Source organism: Taeniopygia guttata, chromosome 6, assembly GCF_048771995.1.
Source record: "Taeniopygia guttata chromosome 6, bTaeGut7.mat, whole genome shotgun sequence".
NCBI lineage: Eukaryota > Metazoa > Chordata > Aves > Passeriformes > Estrildidae > Taeniopygia > Taeniopygia guttata.
In genome coordinates, this window is record NC_133031.1 from 16,211,225 (window position 1) to 16,233,807 (window position 22,583).

General features: G+C 35.8%; 1 protein-coding gene and 1 long non-coding RNA gene across 3 annotated transcripts in view; both read right to left on the reverse strand.

The window, feature by feature from the left end:
• Positions 1-22,578, reverse strand: part of LOC140684479 (uncharacterized) — a 54,722-nt gene extending 32,144 nt beyond the window's left edge. Inside the window, exon 1 of the long non-coding RNA XR_012056799.1 lies at positions 1-22,578. This exon is cut by the window's left edge and continues 15,275 nt beyond it. This is a non-coding gene — a long non-coding RNA (uncharacterized lncRNA).
• ADK (adenosine kinase) overlaps positions 1-22,583 on the reverse strand; it is a 267,429-nt gene that overhangs the window by 120,239 nt on the left and 124,607 nt on the right. The gene's annotated exons all lie outside the window — the stretch shown is intronic.

The window sequence follows — 22,583 nt, forward strand, 5'->3', positions numbered from 1 at the left end:
TGACCCTCTTTCTGAAGAAAATTATTGCTTCCTGAAAAAGCTGTCGAAAGCTACTTGCTAAGGGCATTGTGCCCCAGAAGGCCCAGGGCAAGTCTGGTTTAGTTGAACATGAGGATACTGGGTATATATCAGACACTTGCCATAAATCTGTTCCTTCTGTAATCCTCTACAATAAACTTTTCTTTTTTTAGTCATCTTACTTGGCAAAAGCTGGAGTAATAACCTTCTCAGCTTCTCACAAATACAAAACAGCTTGCTATTTTATGTACAATATTTTTCAAGGATAACAGTTTGGCAAACTGAAAAATGCTGACCCCAAGCCTTAAAATTGGATTTCAGTGGTGAAAATGGACAACAAGCAGCAAATTCAGTAACATCTTTATACATAAATAGCCTAACAATAACAGATATAAGGCATTCTTAAGAGAAATTTAACATTTATAGGAACAGAACCCAAAGTCTGATACAAAATATTACTATAAAGGCAGACTCTAGGGAATTCTCTGTTAACTTTGTCAGGACAGGGAAGGGTTTCTTTAGTTTCTTTCCCATTGGACAGTATATACTAAGGAGAGTGGTATATATTTGATGTGGTATGCATCTAAATGTATGCAATATCATATATCTTAGTGGATTTCATAGTTAAGTAGTGAATAAAAATAGCATATACATACTCAGGACTTTGAGTCAGAAAATCTGAGGAAGATAATAGATATGATTTCCATCCATCCTAGATCAACAATTGTACCTACTTCGGACAACATTTTTATGGATTATATAATCCTTTTTGCCTTTTATGTTTGCTGCACTCAGCACATTTTTTCCAGCACCTGGCAAAAAACTCCACTTACTGTCTTGGCTCCCTGTTCCCACTTCACGTCTGTAAAACTACCGGCCTAAAGATGCATGAGTTTAAATGTTTATTCCTGTGCTAAGACACCCTTCACTTGATCATGGAGCAAAATTATTAGCTTGAAAAAGAAACAGGAAAGGAAGTTTATTGACTGCTCAAATCTAAATCCAGCACAAAAGGGAGAGTCAGCTACCTTCTTATAATGATTCATGTTCAGGCTTCCATGCCACATGTTGAGAACTGCATGCTATGTCTGAATGCCAGGTTCAAACAGGTAAATAAGGAGCCCACCCACAAATCACCACCAGCCTTCAAAGGTCGTATCAGATCCACAAGATGCATAGCCTGCAGCTCACTACTCTCTACTCATCTCTAAGCATCAATTTAATCAGTAGGAAAAACTACAGAGGTTTGCTAAAGATGAGTGGGAGGTGAGAGAATGCTGTGAAAAGGGCACATAAGTAATGCAACCAACTGAATCTTATGACAGAATTGTGTAAAGCATGCATTTACACATTTTTGAGAGATCAGCTTGAAGCTGAAACACACACACAGCTGTTCAAATTTTCAGAAAGACTGTAGCAAACCAGATGTTTTTCTTTGTAGATTATAACTGAGCTTTCACAAATTAGAATTGGATACATTATTCGCCTAGTATTTTCTGTATTAAAAGACTGGATGCTGGAAAAAAACCAGCACTGCAGCAGGATCTAACATACAATTCCATCTTTGACCTTACAATATTCTCAGAAGTCCAGGAAACAGAAAGAAAAAAACTTCAAAAATCTATTTTAAGAGATTTAAGGTGCACTATGAATTGCACTCTAAATACTCATTATTATCCCCATAAACAAAATCCATTCATAATAGCTAATTCTCAGGGATTTTTTTGGGGGGGGAAGGATTTCAACGCTACTGTGAGTGTTCTTTTCGGTTTTTTTAGTCCCCAAGATCAAGTACTTCCTCCTGAATACCTTCTGCTATGGCAGATACATTCTGCAATTCATGGGCAAACAAGCTTAGCACCAGGAATATGCAGGATTTCAGACTAGCCTTACTCAAGTAAACTAGTACTTATATAAACCACAACTAAATAGTACTGAAACGATCCTGTAAGAAATTGCAGGTACCAGTTAATGAAACAATAGGACTAGCTGCTTCTAGGATAAAGCAAACTTGCTGAACAATACATCACTGGCATTTATTCCTTTGAAAGCCATACAGATTGATGAAGATTGCTAGGGAGACAGAACTAGATCTTAGTCTTGTATGCATTTTTCCTATCAAAGTTTTACTCCTAAGACATATGGAAACCATGGGATTCAAAGGGAAAACATAATATCAAACCTGCCTATTTATCTTAGGTAGCCTTATAGAGCAGAATACGGTATTTTCCACTAATTTCTATAGAAATATTTTATACTGATGCATTATTAAGGAATAATCAGAGCATCGACTTCACAAGAAAGTTAAGTTAAATTAACAGTGGTTTCATCAATGGAGTGGCAAATGTATGAAAAAGTCACTATTAAAAGAAAAGGCAGGATATTACAGTTACAAGAGAAATACACACCAAAAATGCAATAAGGAATATAAACTATTTTTTTTCATGTGTTTGTGGGGCTTTTTTCCTTCATGGATTGGATTTGGCTTTCTTTTAGAGATGGATTTGTTTTGTTTTATGGAAGACTTGCTGAATCTGAGACCTTGCATTTTCTACAAATAAATAGCAGGTCTGATGTCAGGATTGCTGATAAGCAGGGTTTCTACAACAGGCAGGCATCCTGCTCTGTGACACTGGTACGGGACGCCTGCACTCCACAAGTGTCAAGTTTCCATAGAAATCTCTCCAAAGCTATAGATAGCACTGCGCCCCATCTCTGCTTCCACAACACTTCCCTGCATTCACAGACATCTGTTACTTTTCCCTTTCTTTCCACAACACTGACATTCCTCTTACTGTGGCTGCAGACCTCACATGAAAATACTGAGGCTATACAGGGCACAGGTCACGTGAAAGAAGAACCATTTGGATCTGCTATATGGAAAAGTATGAACTAAGGACATCCATTTCAGTAACCTATTCATTTGTTCTTCTGGAGTTAAAAGCATCATTATGAAAGGATTAAGCTCCTTTGCGAAATGGATATGTCATGTAGAAACTTCAATGTACGAATTTAGCCTTATCTATTATTCACACGTGAAGGAAATTTTTATAAATTAACATTACTCCTGTCAGAATGTTGTTATATTTGCATGTGTTTAACAAAATGCTGCCTTCTTACACCTACACTCACTAGAAATAGAGCAAACATTTCAGTCTTTTCATTAAAAAAGCCACATAAATACCGCTGTCCTAAACCTCAAACCCTCAATTTAATAAAAGGGAGGCTTTTCAAGCCTGAGTAGAAGCTGTATCTTTTACTCCTTGAATCTTTCACTGTGAAGTTTATTACTTCAATTATTGTAATACATCAAGTCTAGAGTAAGACAAGATCCATAAGCAGAACATGTGATCATGACAGGCACCAGCTGTAACACTCATTCATCTACTGGTGTCTGTATTTGTTACAAAAGGGGTGGAAGACTTCACTTGAGTGAGCTCAAACAATCCTTTTCTGTCCTACACAGATACCACATCAATATCCACTTTTGTAAAAGACTAGTCTTCCAGAAAATACTTGTTTTAAAAGAAAAGAACTGGAATACTCTATTTGTTTGGTATATTTAAGAAAATACTCTCCAGATTTTCCCCTGAGAACATATACTTGGTATTTATGAGCAGGTTTGTACTACAAACAGTGATTCACAGGAATAAAAATATTCTTGAGGTGGCAACAATGTTACTTCTAGCCATTAGCCCTTTTTATTGATGGATTTCTTTTTTTTTTTTTTTTATATTTCAGAGTTCAGTTCTAAGTGTGAACATTATCTTTTGGAGCATTGTGCTGCGGGTGGATGGATGCATTTTGCCACAGCATAAATATTTATAATACAATATACAGTAATATTCAACCTAGAACAAATCAGTTCCTGCTAATGTAACTACTCTGAATGTGGATGCTGAGAAGCTCCATGACAAGACTTCTAATTCTTTGCCACATATAATTATGTGCCCCAAAAGGACTGAGTAGCTTGACCACAACTGCTTAGGAGACGTATGGGATAGTGTTTCAGCTAACCCTGAGACGAGCCCCAGGCCGCTCTGTCCCACACCAGATACTGCAATGCCACGGCACAGCAGCTCAAGTGCCATTTTGCACACTGTGTGTCCATCCTCACTCAAGCTAAGTAACCTACAGTGAGGCAACCTGAGCTGAGAAAACCTGATCTAGCAATGTAAATATACACACTGTCCCTGTACAGTAACACAGGGTCCTTCTAGGGAGCACTCAGTCTGAGTGCAAACACTGGACATGAACTTTTATTTCACACCACCCTGTGTGTGCAAGGGTTATGCTGACAAATGTATATTTGTAATTCAAGAACAGACATAGAAAGGTGTGAATGAGTTTTTGAAAGCAAAACAGATTAGCAGATCTGTACAGAAAAAAAAAAATTAGAACAGGCTTCATAGCAGACAGAGCAAAACACTGGCATGATTTTACTAAGATCCCACTAAGACCATATCCAAAGAAAAAGAAATTAAATTAAATGGGTAGAAATGCAGCCCATTCACACTTTACAAAGACACGCTCAGACTATTTAAGAAATGAGCAATCCTGCAAAAAAAGCATGCCACAAAGCATCAGTGAATGGCTACCACATCCTCCTCGTCTTCCCACTGTTTCCTTCTGAAAGTACTTGTTGATTACTTTGCTAGGTTTATCTATAAATCTAACCTTACAAATTATAAGTGGTCTGTACAAACAGCCTGTATGAGTAAGAATATTTGGTGCTATGAAAACATGAAATGATATTTTAGCCTCATCTTGAGCAAAGCTACAGGCAATGGCTAGGGTTAGGTGTAGGAGGGTGGCAGTGTGACAAAATACTTTTCAGGCTACAACTGATTCTCTGCAAATGACTGACTGTTCTGGCATTAAGCCATGTGTAGCAGCCCACATTTTATAATTACCAAGTTTGTTTTGTGTTTTGGGGCAATTGTTTGGTGTTGTTGTTTGTTTTACCTTTCTGCTACTGAATATACAGTAGTCTTAGGCTTTTAAAGCAGCTGAAATCTACACTCTTGGGAGATACCCACATATGCAACATTTTGTGAGTTGTCTAAACAACGTAAAAAAAAAAAAAACCCTTCAAAAAAGCCCTTTGCATATAAATTTTAAAAAATGTAAGGAAGATGGATATTCTTTTTCTGCATATGTGATTTTCAACTTCCCGAAAGCTAAACTATCAGAAACCATTTCCAAACAAGCAAACTGATTTCTGATCAGAGAGTCTTTCAGTTTACCCTCTTCTTCATCAGCAGCACCAAACCAGACATACTGACTCAGGCCTTAAGGCAAGGACTATTCTTACATGCTGTTAATTGATTAATTCATTTTGTCTTTACCCTCCCAAAAGTTAGCTGAATGATTTTTTTTTTCCTTCTATCTTTTGGTTTCCAATTCTCCATCAGTAGAGTATTTAGGAAAGGAAAAAACTAACCAGATACACCCTCGAAGTCTACCTTTTTGAGAAAAACTCATTGCTCAGCAACTACAAAAAAAAGCAAAATTCACGAAATAATTCTGAATAAATTACAGTCATACATCCTCAGCTCAAATACAGTGTTGAGCTCTTGGAAGCCAGAAGCAGGACTCTGTGATTGCAGGGAAACCTGGTGTATGAAAAAACACTAAGAAATTGAGAGCCAGGACGCCACAATCACACGGCATCATATAATTAAGAGATACTATGTTTTATATGAGATTGAAAAAATGGAAAGATAATTAATACAAAAAAAGAAATACAAATCTCTATACCCTTGCTGTATTAGGGCTTGTTCACATTGCAAAATATACATACAGTAAACTAGACTGTAATAGAATCATAATCATTAACGCTGAAAAAGATCTTGAATTAGATCAAGCTAATCTCCAGTACATTTTTTACTCTGTGGTAACTCATAGCAAGATCATACTTGGAGCTTATCTTTGGAACGAAAGTACATCTTGCTGCTCCCTCAATGCAGTGTACATCCAACACCACGGAATGGGATTCCTCAGTAGAGTGACTGCCATGCTGCTATGGCCTGGCTTCTGCAGGCAAGCCTCAGGCCTTCCCAGCCCTGGCACACATCAGCCTATTCCACCTCACCAGTTACAAGTTTCCCTCACAACCTGCCCACACTAACGAGCTCCAGATGGGGTCACTCACATATAACTGCTTACTCCATGTCAATCAACCACCTCACATATGATTATTCTTTCTAGAAGCCACAGCCAGCTTTGAGCTTCACAAAGGACACAGAGAACAATTGGTCAGTGCCTCTGATACTGTGGGGACTAAAGGACATCCAATAGAACTATCATGTGGCAAGTTCAAAATTTAAAAATTCTACTTCATCCACACTTCATACACTACTTAAGTGCAAGACTTACTCCAGGAGGCCACAAAGGGAGAAGTTCAAAAAACTATTATTTACATTTACTTGTAGAAAGCTGATAAACCTCAAGAACTCTTCAACAACATGTCACTGCCTTTAGCTGAGGAAGACTGAGCTGCAGAATTCTGAAAGCTGAGAGGGTATTTTGTGCATATTTCCCTACAGCATGGCTATGATCTCCTACTCTTCCCTTAGCACTTCCTCTACTCCATCAACTCGCTAAAGAGTTGTAAATGTTGCCCTTGCTCTGGTCTGTGGTTTTATTTCTCAATTACGTTTCCATTTTATTTTGTTGAAGAAAATATTTTAAAGAAAATAAACAGTATCTAAACCCCAGTTTTATGTGTTTGATTACCTAATGAGAGTAATATAAAAAGAAGAATTTATGTAATAAACAGCATTGATTTAAAGCAACCAGAGGGGCTGAGGCTAATTCTTGATTTTGAACTTGAAAGGAAATTCAGTAACAGTAACTTTGTCCAAACCATGCCTGAAGATTTGTATTAAACTGTGTCCCTGTAGGTTTGGAGAGCACCTTAAACTATCAAGATCAATCAGAGCACAAAGCAGCCCCGAACAAAGCATTGCTCAAAGTAGCATAACTCTCATTTAGCTAAATCCAACTGTCAACGTCCTGCTACATCCCAGCTGGAGCAGCACGGCCACCTCTAAAAGCAGCCTTATCCAACTGCTTTCAAGCCAGTCACAAACAGCTACAACTGCATGAAATATCAGCTTTGAAAGTGATAATAAATGTTGTGCATTTCATATTAAGTTAAGTAGTTTTCATTATTTCTGTCACGTACACCACTTCTTGGGAGAATTCACTTAAATCCACAGGAATTTCCCTAACCAAATCCATTTTGACAAAGCAGCAACTTGAAAGTGTGCTTAATTTTGCATCTGACTTGTTAGTATCTGGAAACTTATTTTCTGAAATGAAATTATTTTTCTTTTCTTTTTTAGGATTAGCTTGTCAGAGTCAGATTACAAGTTATATTTTTATTAAATTCACCAACATTTATATTAAAAATTCAAATATCCATTATGAACATACGACAGTGTTGAATAAAATTTTAATAAAACTTTAATTAGCAATTATGCAGCACAGTCAACATAATGCATCAAATATTTGGGTGATCTTACCAGCACATAATCTCTTATAAAAGAGATATGAGACGTATATAACAAAAGTATGAGCAAAACTGGGGGAATATTTCACTTAGATTTACGGCTACACTTGAACCACCAACCACAGGCACTCACATTAGCACAAGGCACATCAACCACTGCTGGTCTGGGGCTCCTAATGCCAACAATCACTGAACTTTAACCACATATGTCTGGAGAAAATGATTTGTTTGCTTTATTGTGCTTAACTAGTGTTACCCACTCAGGAAAACCACACTGTAAACCAAATGAGGTATCCCACATCCTAACGAAGTATCTTCAATATGTTGAATAAAAACATGAGTAGCATTACCTATGGTACTCTGAACTCTCTTATAATGTGCTCTTTGCCTCCTCTCACTTAATTTCCTCCTATACTGTGAAAGAAGTCACACCTCCCATGTATGACAACTGCTGCAGATTGTACCATTACAGCTCTTTAGATGACTTATGAGGTCCATGACTCACTTTTAAAGCCTCACGTGACTGTGGGCTACCGAATCCTGTAGCTCATCAACAGAAGGGGTTCCAAAAATGACAAGATGAATTTTTATGTTTTACATCAAACTACAGCAAGCAACAGAAATCTTCCATGTGGCACAAGCAAATTAAACTATAAAATAAATGACAAACTATAGAGAACATTATCTTGAAGGAGATTTAAAGAAATAATCTCTGAAGACTAAACCAACCATCCTTGCAGTGTAAGCACTCTGCTTCCATACACTTAAAATCCAGGATTTTGTTGCAAAATGGCAACAATCTTTTTAATGTGGCAAGTTAGAGGGAGTAAAGATGACAAAAGAATGAAATAAAATTTTTCTGGCCCATTATTACCAAAACAGCAGAGGGTATTAGGGGGTTGAAGGATCTGTGGTATTCCATTATTTGAAATATTATGCCAAACAAGGCTATACAAAATAAGACAAAGGCAGATCAACCATATGTGTGCCCTTTTACAATTAATTTAAGACAAAAAACCACTTTATATCAGACATTACAAGCTAAGAGCTTTTGAAAAACAAACAAACTATAAAATTCAATATAAAAACCAGTGTACTGAGAAATTTTGGGAAAGCTGTTTTCTCATCAGAGGTTTTGGTAATGAAAAAATTTTGTGGCAATTACAAAGCCAAATGAGTCATTAATAATAATCCTTAACATCTGTGAAGAACTGGGTAGTTTATTATAACATATTCCCAAACACTTGTGGCAATAAACATTACAGAGAAGATGAACTCACAATGTTTCACAGGATTTCTAAAAGCTTTTCATTGTTCTTAAACAAGAGATTTTAATCCGGGAACCTCTTTTACACCTGCTCTAAAACTTCTCATTGGTTTGCCGTATCAGGCAAATATTAACTCCCACTAATTTGCACAAGGCTTATTTTTGAACCATCATCCATTCCAGCGCAGTGATCATTTCTGAGTATTGCTAGGCAAACTTATCAGTGAAGGCAAACAGAACTCCAAGCAAATAATACTCTTGTAGAATTTACAGCTAACATATTTTATGCATTTCATCAAAATTCCATATTTAGCTACAGCTTTTCAGCTTGAAAGGACTGTAAAGACAGTCCTAGATTTGGCCCAAAGTCTGTATAGGATTGTTGTGTAAGATTTTGCCTAATTCATAATGCAATTTTTTTTTTCGTTTATTAAGGTCATATTAAGTATTTAATCTTATTTCATCTAAAATAATTAATGCATATAAGCAAAACATAAGAGTACACACAAAGTAACTGATATTTCTTTTTATTTAGCTGTGGGCTACTGCTGCCCTTCTGCTACGGATGAGTCACTCTGCAACACTGATTTTTTGCCAGTGGCCACATCAACAAACCAAAGTTCTTATTATCTTGATCCCTCTTTTCTTGCTGTACTAAAACCAGAAATTTATTTCCACTGGACATTTTGAATTGGCAAAACCAAAACCACAACCACACAATAATATTAAATTTTTTTGGGGTTGTTTTTCTTGTTTTAAGAGTCTTCCAACTACTAGTGGAAGAAGTTTCCAGGAATTCCATGTGAAGATATGCATTTTCTATTATTTTTAAACCTAGCCTATTGTTAAATTAAAAACTATTTACAATAAAATGTCAGTGACTACTTTTAGCATTATAATATATACAGTACTAATAAGATTAGGAAGACAAAATGATGAGCTTAGATTTTTGGAAAAAAAACCTCTTACTTTAACAATACTACTACCTAATTATTGTTTGGAGGAGGAAAAAAATCACTTTCCAAATTGCAACTGATTCACCAATTGCATATGCACAAATATATTTATGAGTAAAAAAAGAATAAGTAAGAGCAATATCTAAGGTTTCTCCATTCTAACCTAACTGGGCTGTGAGGAGAAAGGAAGAAATGTGGAAATACTTTTTCTTCCTGGCAAATATCACTCAGCACCAAAATATCCTGTATTCTGTCCAAAGGCCTGAATAATTCCTCCATATGAGTAAACAAGCAGGCAAGGATGACTCTGAAAGCAGCTCAAATATGTATTAACTGTGATTCAATTATAACTTTTTAGGTGTTATGACCATTTACAGCCTACAGCTAAGAAAATGGAATACATGTCCTGGGTAACACGCTGGGTGCTGTCTTCTACATGTAAAAGTCTAATTTCATCCTGGAATTTTTTACTCACTTAGATGTTAACACTGTACCATCAGAATTAAAACATTTGCCTTCAAGGCAAATGTTAATTGTTGAGTTGCTTTCTAATTGGTAACACAAATTTAAAACAATTATAGCTTACCAAAATCTATTTTCAAATCTAAAACCAATAGCTCAAACAGTGTGGAAAACATATTAAATGCTCTAACGTGGCTCACTAACGTGCAAGCTGTATTCTACTACATGAACATTATCACAGTATTTCTGAAAATAAAACATTAAAGCACATATATCATTTTTAGACAAAAGAAAAAGACACTACATTATAACATGCCCAAGAGAATTTTTCCCCCAACATCTAAAGATTCATACTTTTCTTTTTAACCTCTGATGCTTTTGTCTTACTTTTCATTATTGTTTCCATTTCAGTTCTCCCACTAAGTCAAAAAGCAAGAATGAGAGATGCAAGCCATGAATCTTTTGAACTTAAAAGCTGCAATAATAAATTATCAGTTCAAAGTCCTTCCAAGTCCAGTATTGCATCCCAACAGCAGCCACACATGGATGTCTAGACAAGACTAAAACAAGAGAAGCACATACAATACTCTGGCAGCTGCCTACTATTTTCCACAGAGATGATCTCCTACACAGCTCTGCAGTTGCAGAAGGACAGGAGTACTCTTCTGATACTCCTTCCTGTCAGATCAATGGTGACACAACTGCTAGTGATATGTGAATCAGCAGACACAATCAGATTATCTATTAATTAGTAAACAAGTCTCCACAATGCTATCAATCTCAGGTTACTCTGTTACAATCAAGATACAATCCTAAAGTGGTTTTCCTGCTGTACCTGTCTCTGTGCTGTACCCAACATCAGACCTATGATGTCACTTTATTAACAGAGCAGTCAATAATCCATGTTTTTAAAACAAAATTGAAAGTAACTTTCTTACAGATGAGATAAATTCAACCTAGTGCTGTAAAAAGCCCCAGCAAGACAACTGTTAAGCCTGTAATTCTACATTCTATAAAATATGATATTTGGTTGGGGAGCATGACTCAAGTTTAATAATTGATATGGTAGAGCGACTGAATAAAGCAGAGAATATGTCTCCAATTACAGGGGGGTTTAATACACTTTTGTGATATCTATCTTCTAAATAATATTGGAGTTTTTCTGTTGTTACTTTTACCATTTTACAACACTTGGTACCAACTCTGCAATTGGGATTACTATAATGACATTTTTACTCAAAAGAAAAGAAAGATGACACATGCTTTCAATTTTACTGACATAATTTTATCATCATACTGATAAAATGAAGTACCTATTAAATTCGTATTTTGAAGGTCTGTAAGCTTTGTAATAGAAAGAAATTCAATGTTTTCAAGGTAATTAGAATCTATTTTATATAATGTATTTACCATGCTAATGTTCACACATTTGACTCTGCTGCAATACAAATTTCACAATATTCCATAGTCTAAAAATTTTAACATCATCTGCTCCTCTTCCATGAACTACATTTTCTACTTCTGCTGTTACTGTGAAATGCATTAGAGGCAGGTCACATGATTTCTCTCATGTCAACAAATGATGGCTCAATTAGGCAGATAAGAATCTACAGTCCTCAGCAGAAACTCTCTTCTGCCCATTCTCAGCAGTATAAAGAAGCACTTAGGGACAGCACTGGTTCTGGGGAATGAATACTTGCTATCCTTTTTATACACACTCATTGAAAATTTCTCTCTTTCTTCAGCGAAAATTGGATCCTTCTTATTGTTGAAAATTTTCCATCACTTATAGTTTGCAATTTTTTTCTACTTTCAGTTGTAGTTCATGATTAAAAGAAATAAAATAATGAGGAATTTAAATTTTAGTACATTGCTCTATTAGTTCTAAGTTGGAATTTCTCCTCTCAGAAATAAGCTATCTTAATAACCAAACAAATAAAAGGTATTTTGCTTTGACTACAGTCCTCAAAGGACAAGGAAATTAATATTTAAGGAACAAAGTTCATTCTTACCTTACTTTGCTGTGACCAATGACAGTATGCACAGTTATAAATGCCAGTATCGTCCTGGGTGCCCTGTGTAGATGGCAAGGTTGTCTCTGCTTCATTCCAATTACTCATATAATCTTCCATATCCACTACCTGCCACTGTTTTGCTGAATTTCTTTATTTTAACCCTACTGTGAACAGAAATCTATGAAAAATACTGTGGTTTCTCATATCAGGTTATGCAGAGAGCAAGACAGAGTATTCAGTACCACTCTCTTTCTCCCATTTCTTACATTTGCCTCACTCTTTCAGATTTTATGACTCTTTATAATGCCTAGCCTTTACTTTTCACAAAACACCTCAATGTTGTTCAGCACCAATTATACTCCATATGGTCTTAAAAAGACATGTTCAGAGGCATATGCTGAGGCATATTTCATGATAAATACTGCTCACTGCTGTTTCCCACCATTTTCAAATATGCAGAAAAGCATTGTTATATTGCATCTAAAATACCATAGTTGGAAAAACTATTAGGAGCAGTGGCATTCTGCAAAACAGCTTCTGTAACTGCAGCATAAAAAGTAGTAACAAAACAATCTTCTCATCTACAAGGCTCTACCATCATCAACATCTTCAAGGGTGAGAATTGTTGACCATGTACTAACTATGGGAAATCTTCTGACTTCAGAAGAGCTTTGCAATATTTATGGACCATGAGGTCTGAGTATTCATGGTGAATACTCACCAGGTGTTTCTGGCCAGGTGTTTATCAAATTATTTTGTTCAAGCAGCTAAATTATTTAGAAACATGAAAAAAACCCACATTATCCTTAACCAACATAGTCCTGCCAATAGAAACATGGTGCAAGTATGATTGGGAAGGTGAGAGCACTTCTGCTGGGGCAGCAGCTGTTACAAAGTGCCTCCATATTAGGGTGCTTATGCCAGAGAGAAGCGCAAATCCCCAGGATGGTTTTCTACAGCAGCTGCATCAGCAAAATCCTTCTTTTATGGAAAAATTCTAAGGGCCTTTATCTTTTGTTTAAGTCAAACATTTGCAAGGATTAGTACCGGTGTTTTTATCTTGTTCATACTGCTAAAATGATGTTTTATCTGTCAAGCACTACCTGCTACCACGATGGTCGGTATATTCCTTAGAAAGTAACAGTGTCTCACATCCACTCTTCCAAATTAAAACAATTCTTCAAAACCAGCACTTATTACTTATTCAGAGAATGTAGTATTTCCTTGAGCATTCTACCCTTAATTAAATGAAAAGAAAAAAGAAGGATCTTCTTTCTTTTGACCAAACCAGACACTCTGAAGCTCATTTACCAAGGTGACCTGGTGCACTGCTGATTGAACAGCAGCCTGACCAGAAGGATTAACGCCACACCACAAAAACTTCTCAGCAGATCCTTTCAAATGAACTTCCAGAGCCTGCTTCTGGGATCAGTCAACTCCTGTTTAAAATAACCTGATAACAAAGAAAGTTGGCAGGACTCAGCCCTTTTGCCTCCTAAAAGGCCAAAGTATTTATCAAGAAGTTGAAAAAAGTCCAATCTGCAAGGTGGACTATTTATGTGTTTAATGTATTATCACTGAAAATCCATGCAGAAGCAGTTTTGCAGTATTAGGGGGTTTTTGACCAGTTTTTTTTTACTCCAAGTACACAATTACTAAGCACAATGTAGCACAAAAAATTTCTTGACACAGACTTTTAGGATATTGATTAGCTATGGTGTAAAAACATTTTTACTTTCTAAAAGGGTAATCAATTCTTGCAAAATCAAAAAGTAGCCTGCAGATTCCTATCCTGTTATTTCAAAGCACCTGTAGTCTACAGTGAAGACCAATGCCCCTCAGTACCATTTAAGTTTTGGAATAAGAAGCAGCATATTTTAATCCCCTTGCATTATGTGTATGCATATTTTAACATTCTGTAATTTTACTGCAAGTTAATGCTTTGAAATATCATACCCAAATGTTATCACTTCAATGTTCATTTCAAAGCAAATCATTCATCATAACCATTCGCAAAAAAAAAAAAAAAAAGAAAAATTGTATTTAAATAACTGCACTGTCCTTATTAGACAAGGAAATAATAAATTAAACTGTAATTTTTACTTCAGACCAAGTAGTGGGCTATCATAAATAGCTTAGCTCTAAAATTACGCACAGTCTTTGCTGTTAAAGAAATAAACTTTCTTCATTTAAAACAGCACAGTTGCAGAATTTCTATGTTTTTTTAATGTAAGTTGATTATATAGATACAATACACTTTTCAGGGTTATGTAGACTATGACATTTCCTCATGTTAATGAGATCAAGTTCTTTAGAAGAAAGCAGGAACCTCACATTTCAACCAACTGTACTTAGAGTGGTGACTATGAATTGATGATAAATTTTGGTATGCAGCAACCAAACCAAACAAGTTTAACTCAAACTAGAAAAATTCACAAATTTCAAGTTTTGTCTTTAGAATAGTCTTAAATTAATGATTCCTTTAAAATGTTATCAGAGAAGTACTGAAACAAAAATTAATACAAGATGGAATCAATATTGTTTCAGAGCTTGTAATGCCTTGATTTAATGGTGCTTTAGTTCTGGGATTTTGCTCTAAGAAAGTTGACATGGTAACAGACAAAATTCATATGTTCTCACAGGGAGAGCATCAAATAAAGCCTGACATGCAAGAGAAGTTACAGTAAAAATTTCCCTTCCTAAGGGAGGAGACTCACCTCACTACTTAGAGTATGAATTCTTCCCTTCTTAATTTACATTTAAATAAGTGTTTTAAGTTTGCCCAGTCTTTATATATGACTTGAGACTCAGTGTCCCTAAAGGCAGAGGCACCTGGGAGCAGAGGTCTCTGCAGTGAGCTGTGGGTGGCACAGCAGGTTCCTGTCCCTTGTGAACACCAATTCTCAGCACTCCTCAGCCTGCTGCTAAGCCTGATTCAGTCTTTGCAGACAAGTAGCTTACAACCAAGAGACTGATATAGTATTTCAACAGATTTACATATTCTATTAATGAAATAAAAGCATGCCCTTTCCCTTCTTCTCCCCACGCCCCCCTTTAAAAAGCAATATACTTTTAAAAGGGTAATGCAATCACAACCATTATGTCAATGAAAATTACATGCTGGGTTTATCTCTGTAGGTATCTGACAAATACAAAGCGTGCACAACATCTTTGGAGTAATAATGATGTTTTATCATTTTAATTACAAACACTTTGAAAAAAAATCCCTAAAGTGTACCAATTGGGGTGGTCTGAATTAACAGTAGCTTGATAGCCCAAGGGTAGCAAAAATAGATTGAGCTACCAAATTTCATAGTAGTTATAGCAGCTGTCTTCTTGCCTCAGGGAACCTGGGTATTTAACAAAGCAGACAGCTTGGCATTGGCATCTGATTAGTGATGTGGGTTTTGTTGGACAGAATACGCACAGTTCTATTGTTTCACCATTTGGTTCAGAATTCAGAGAGCTGTGGAATCATTTAGTTTTTACAGTTAGCTTCTGTGTATTCACTTGCAGGTATTGTAAAAGGTTATTTTCTCACTTATCACTTGCTCCAAGTAGGGAATATTGTCTTGAAACGAGCAATGAAACATGACAGGATTTAAATGTCAGGGTCAGTTGCTTTCCCATTTCTGTGCCAAAATTTTGTTGAACCAACTGTGTAAGTTTTTCTAATTGGGCAGAAAAGTGAATAAGGTGAAATCCTGTTCTCCCCTTATCACAGAATTATTTGGAATTTAATATAATTGTAAAATAGCATTTATTCTAGCCTAACTTTATAAGGGAAATTTCTCTTCACAAAAGAAGTCTCAGAGGTAAAATCCAACTATTGGGGCTTCTGGGAGAGGGGATTGATTTTTATTTTTCTAATCCCACAGTAGCCTGACAGTTTGGGCAACTACTGGGGTAAGACAATCCCTAGTTCAAACCTAATCTGCTTAATAGTAAAAAATCTCAGTTAACATGCTTTATCTAAAAAGGTTTGATCTCGGGACATAACCTTAGCACATACAACAATATTACTCCAAGGTTTGTGTTTGAACTTCATACAGCCAAAAAGACCCCCCACGTGGCTTCTCTCTCTTTCATTCTTTAAGTATACATCACAAATTATTGGGGCTTGTTGGCAGAGTTCAAATCACTGAACTCATTGCAAATAGTCTACTTCAGCTAGAAGTACATTCTTTTACTCTATCAAATCCATCTGAGGTAATAAGACTTGATGTTTTATTCAACAGAGCTGAGGAAAATTGTTGCACAATAGGTTAATTCAAAATGGCAGCATAGAAAATGCATCTGTCAGTGGGGATCAAATTACAGGGCAAGCTCCTCTCAATGCTTAGAAAAACAAGTCTGCAGTTCTACAGATTATGTGCATGTGTGTGTTTAAAGGGGTGGGAAAGGAGCTAAATATCTGAGCTAACCTCCAATTAAAGTCAATCATAAAAACAGCCAATTTAATGAGTACGGATTTCTTTGGGTAATTATAACACCAACCATTTTTTTTCCCCTCTCTTTTAAATCTGTAATTCTGCCTTCTTTTTACTGCTTGCTTTGTCATTAATCGCCTCAGGAACTTGATTTCCTAGCAACAGACTCTGCCACCAAACATTTGGCTCCTTTTCAACATTTTCTTTGTGAAAAATGGCACTGCTATTGCCGCCTGGCTGTTGCAGCTAGACTGGCTGTGTAAGTGTTCTAATAAGGCATTCTTCTAAAAAAACCACACAAAAATCACATGATAAAAGGAGCGATGACTGAACTTCACTAATTACTGTGCTGAAGAAACATATCTGCAATTTAAAGGCTACTGGGGTAGGAGGAGAAGGACTAAAAAAGAAATATGTATGTTCTTCATCTTAAAAAACACAATTAATAACATAGAGGTGAACATTTAGAACAAAATATTTTTACAATGTTAGATTGTCTTTAATTTTATCCTATAGAAACAGGAGGTACAAACTTTGTTAAAAGGTGATTTTTCTTCATCAAGTACAAACCATTCATTTCGAAGGATGACATCTTGAAGACCAAATTTCACAACAAAAAATAAGAAGAAAGTTTCTCATTCGTTTTTCATGTAAGTTACTTGGGAAAACATTAACAAAATAGTTTATGCATGAGAAGTTATACCTGAAATGGTAGCATAATGCACTCCCTAAATATATCACAGGATGACACAACATGTGGCTGGTTTAAACACAGCATTTTTTGCATTTTAATCAAAGAAATAAAGCTGTGAATTTCTGTATTTATGAGAGAGAAGGCTTCTTTCCCCATATTTGTTTTGGAAGCCAGTAAATGGCAGATTTACTTCCTGGTTAAATACAGAGTCTACTATCTCTCCACAACAAATGCATTCCACTTCAGCTATGACCTCCAGAAAAACACAATGCCTCAAGATGGTGGGTTTCAGTAAGGGGCCACAGCTAACTGTTGCTAGCTGCACCTTCTTCTCTATGGCTGACACACTCAGTGTGGTGTTTTCCTGCCCATAAAACCTATTCATCATTGTGAGAAACAGTTTTGCATGTCAAATGGCATAACACACTGGTGCCAGAGCACTATGGCAAAAGTTATCAACGGGGAAAAAACTATTGTGACGTTATTCAAACAAATGTCCTTTTTAAGGGATATTTTGCTTCCTGCCAGTATCTTGTTTCTTGTGATGCACACACAGACCTAGCATATTTCAAAGGAAAAAGCCTATCACAATCCATTGTAAGTTATCATACTCATCAAAGCAGAAAATTACAATAAAAATGCATTCACTGAATAAGTGTCTAAAAGGAAGAGACAGCACAAAAGAAATTTCATTTATACTTACATTGTTGTAATAATCAGCATTTTTTCTCAAGAAGAATAGCCAAACCCCATGTAGAATGTTATTTAAGTTTGCTACTCATTGCTGACATCAAGCTTATGTTTTGACAGACTCATGTTGAAACCAGATAATTCCTCCATCAAGCCCACTACACTACCACAGTATCTCTCTGCTTAGACAAGCACTTAGGCATTAAAAGAAAATAAATATAAAAATACCACAGTGTTTTTTAAAACGGACCAGGGTAGTCGGAGTTTTAAAAATTTGTCCAGCAGGTGTGTTGCATTGGGTTTGATTTGCTGTAATAAATGGCATTTCCTCCTGGAAACTGGGCCTAAGCCCAGAATTCCTGGTCTTTATCAGAACTGTCATTATCATCAAAATAAACTACACTTGATATTAACTTTGTAAGCACAGAAGATGCTGAAGATGGTGAACATAACTCAACTGTGAGCTACCAAATCTAAGCAGCATTAGAAAATTTTATACTCAATGTGGTACAGCTAAAGGGCATAATCATTGAGAAACTTCAAGTATTTGCTATGCAGAAGTAGGAGAAGAAAATAATTTAAATGTTTACAGATTATGAAATAACAACAGCAAAATAACAAATATTTGTTTGGGTTTTGGAAGCCACTTTACTGATCCATTCTAAGCTAAGACACACATTACCACAGATTGGGAACACAACTGCAATCAACACTTCCATTTCAGATGCTTAGTAAAGGAAAGTTCTTGGGAAAGAAAAAGAAACCAAACAAAAAAACCCAACTGAAGCACAGAAGGTGCTTTCAAGAATAAATACATTACTTCAGCACCAAGAAAATACGAGCATCAAATGCCAGCATTCCGTCTACCTCATAATCACCAACTGCAAACATTGAACAAATGCAGGTGTTGGGCTGAAGGACAAATTGAGTAAAACTAAATAACTGGCTGAAATAAGGATGGCTAACTGGAACAGGAGAAAACACATATCTGGGAAGCCACCACACTTGTAAACAATCACGTTCACATACGGGGATAAAGTTAAAATTCAGCTGCCTATATGAGCAAGCCGTATGTATTGATACAGTAGATTTCACAAGGTTAAATGCAGTTTTTAATGAAGGAAAGCATTTTCTCCTTTTCCATTTTCTTCCCATTATAGAAGACCAAATACAAAATTTCTTACTTATATACAGTACCACAGAGTTACCCATTGGAGTCAATTGACTGAAATTCTCCTCAATTTTTCTCTGCTCTTCTAAGTAACTCTTATTAACATTTTTTTTTTAAAACCAAAACCACTGACAATAAAAGTATCTTTGCATTTCAGGCCTTTGTAAACTATGAAAATTACCAGTTATACACTGCAAGTTGCATTAATAATGTCAAAATTATTATTTGTGTGCAATGTTAAAGAAGCTGAACACCAGCAACTCCCACAGGTGCTTCTTAAAATAAGACAAGGTGCACAAATATGGAGTTTTATCACCCAAGTTTGTAAGATGCAACTCTGACACAATTTCTAAAATGCAAATCCTGACAGCAAGCAGAAACTCACAGAACCAAAAACAAACACAAACAAAAAAGTAATTTGCCTGTTCCTTCCCCAAATTTACAATTAGTTTCATGTTGTGTCCCACTCACAGCTCCAGAGACTGAATGACAGTGTTTAGTGCTATCATTACTCTCAACGTATTCTGAAATAAGGGAAATGTCTGAGTAAGAGACATCTTCTAGCCTCAGTAGGAACCAAATAAAATTCCTCACAGTGAATTTTAATCAGACACCAGCAGCACATCTAGCTGATGCACAGCGAAATGAATATGACAGAATGGAAGATATTATGTCAATGGTATAAATTACAACAAGTATAGGAATTATATCTGGAGAAGGAAAAGAAATTGCATAGACTTTGACAGTACATGCAGCCTCTCTTAAATGACACAAAATAGAGTAATTTTAAAGGATTAAAATACACCTTCAAAGTTTACCATCTTTAAGAAAGAAAGCTGGGGCAGCCTCTGTATTTTACTTCTATCTATGATTTACTGGGTCCCATTCTCCACTAGTCTTTCTCTAATTTGTCTGCTGGATCTGATTACCAGATGGCTAAAATAAATGTATTGTGTTCATTCATGGCAACAGAAGTTGCTTTTAAGGGCTCTGCCACAGCTTTACTATGCTTTCCTTTGTACCTACTCCTCCCTCTGTGAATTGAGTAGATTTCAGAGCTAAGTTTCACGTGAGGGTCATTCTGCTGAATGCTGCATTGAAAAGCATATTATCTATTCTAGGAAGCACATACAGATGACCACAGGATATCAGAGACCTGTCCTAAAGCAACAACTGCCCAGTTCTGCCAAGAAAATAAATTGTTTGATCATCTCAGGACATGGATTTCCAGAATAAGTATCTGTCACTGACATACACTTTAATGCAATCCCAGAAATAGGTGACAGTTAGCTAGAAAGAAGGAAATGAAAAGCAACATATGCACAGTGCAAAGTCAAGGAGGGTAACAAGACTAAAGTGAAGACAGACAACAGCATACAAATTAATGACTCAGATCTACCCTCTACCTCAGGAGTGGAAATTGCTCCCTACATGGTTTCGTTTAATCTGGTAATCACTACAAACCCACAAGTAAAGAAGCTAAATGAAAGAAAAGGGCATGAGCACACTGTAGCATGAAGAACCGTGGATGGTTCTAGACTGTCTCCTCTCCTTCAGTAATGTTACATATGCAATCTGTAATCTGAAGTGATAATACTGTTTTAGAAATCTGAGTTGATCCCATCCTTGAGTGCTTTTGCTATACATGTGAATAAGGTTCTTTCTTCACTCAAAACATCTCCTGCAGTCATATACTTCACAAATCTGAATTTCATATTGTAGATATATAATACCATTTATTAGTATGTCAATGTTGTTTTTCTATCCATTATCACATGCACATCTTGGGGTATCTTTTTAGTTTAGTACAATAATTCCCTGTCTCCTAGACAAAGTTTGGATGTTGTAAAACTGGCAACTGAGAAAAACAGCTTTTAATATATACAAGAATCAGTGTAGTGAATCACCTAGTCAAAATTTAAGTGATCAAACTGAACACAGAAGACTGACTTCAGAACTAAAATAAGAGGAATATCTTAAAAAATACAGACCTGCTTAGCACCTCATGTAATATTTCACAGTTTTCCTGAAGCATCTCCACTAAGTTTAATTTTTCCAAATTGTACATTGGAAGCTTCATTGGGAATGATATACAGGCACTGGGAAATTAATAAAAAAAACCAACCCCAAACTTAGTGCAGTAAAACTTTTGGGGATATTTGTCATTCTTCTGTACTTAAACTCTACTCTTAGCCTTTCAAAATTTTTCATCCAACAGCAGTAATTCCCAAGCATGGCATTTGGAAAATAAAGAACTCGGAACATGTGAATAAAACAGCAATAAAAAATTAGTAGACAATAAACATACATATATTTTAACTACAGTACAAACATATGGTCATAACAGCAGGAGGCATTTTCTTTGTACACTGAGAAGGTTGCAAGCATTTTTTGACAGTTATAAAGGGGCAGTCTTGGCCATACACAAGAATCAATAACAACCATGTAAAGCCTACAGCAGTGCACACTAAATGGCTGGAGGAGACATTAACACCATCTAAAAGAAGTAACTGTATTTTCAATGAACTTATTCCTCCTGGATAATCAATTTTTTACACTTCTTGCCAGCTGTTCCCATATAGTTCAGGTAGCAGAATGGAAACAGTTGTCATACAGAATCCAGATATTACATGCATGTTATGAGGTTTTAATCTGTTATAGATGTTCTACGTTTGTTAATTTTGATCAATCATATCAACTTGAGAGCAAGGTGAAAACAAATTCACCACTGCTATTTAGGCAAAACATAATCTACATAAATATATTTATTTGGATTGATTCATTCTGGATGGTAAAAAAGGAATACTAATTGTGAATCTACTAATGTCCCATCCTCAAACCCCTCAAACCCCTCTGTATTCCAGAAGAATCATGAAAATCAGTTTGCCCCACCACCCACATTTAAGAGATTTGTCACACTCATTGTTTCTGAAATATTGAGTTATAAGGTGCCACAGTAATTACTATGGAATAAATAGCAATTAAGATTGTTCACACAAATAAGCTCAAACTGTTTGCAGTGAATAATTATGCTAATAGTGTTTTTCTACATAATTTGTGCATCCTTCACAACGATTTACTAGAAAATGTGAAATGTAAATTTGATGCATTACTACAAAAGCTCAGAAAATATCTTTAGTTCTTATGATTTTCCCATCAATTTAAGTGAACATACAACTAAAACATACTTCTGCATTTGTACATCCGATTTTGAAGAAATCAAACTGCGCTGAAATTGAAGCAGTCATTTTCTTTTCCCGTCTTCCTTCAAATCATTCAAAAGCACATACAACAGACATACTCATTGCTTAAACTTCAGGATACTGTAACACATACTTTAGCAATTTGAAAGAGGCTGAACTTA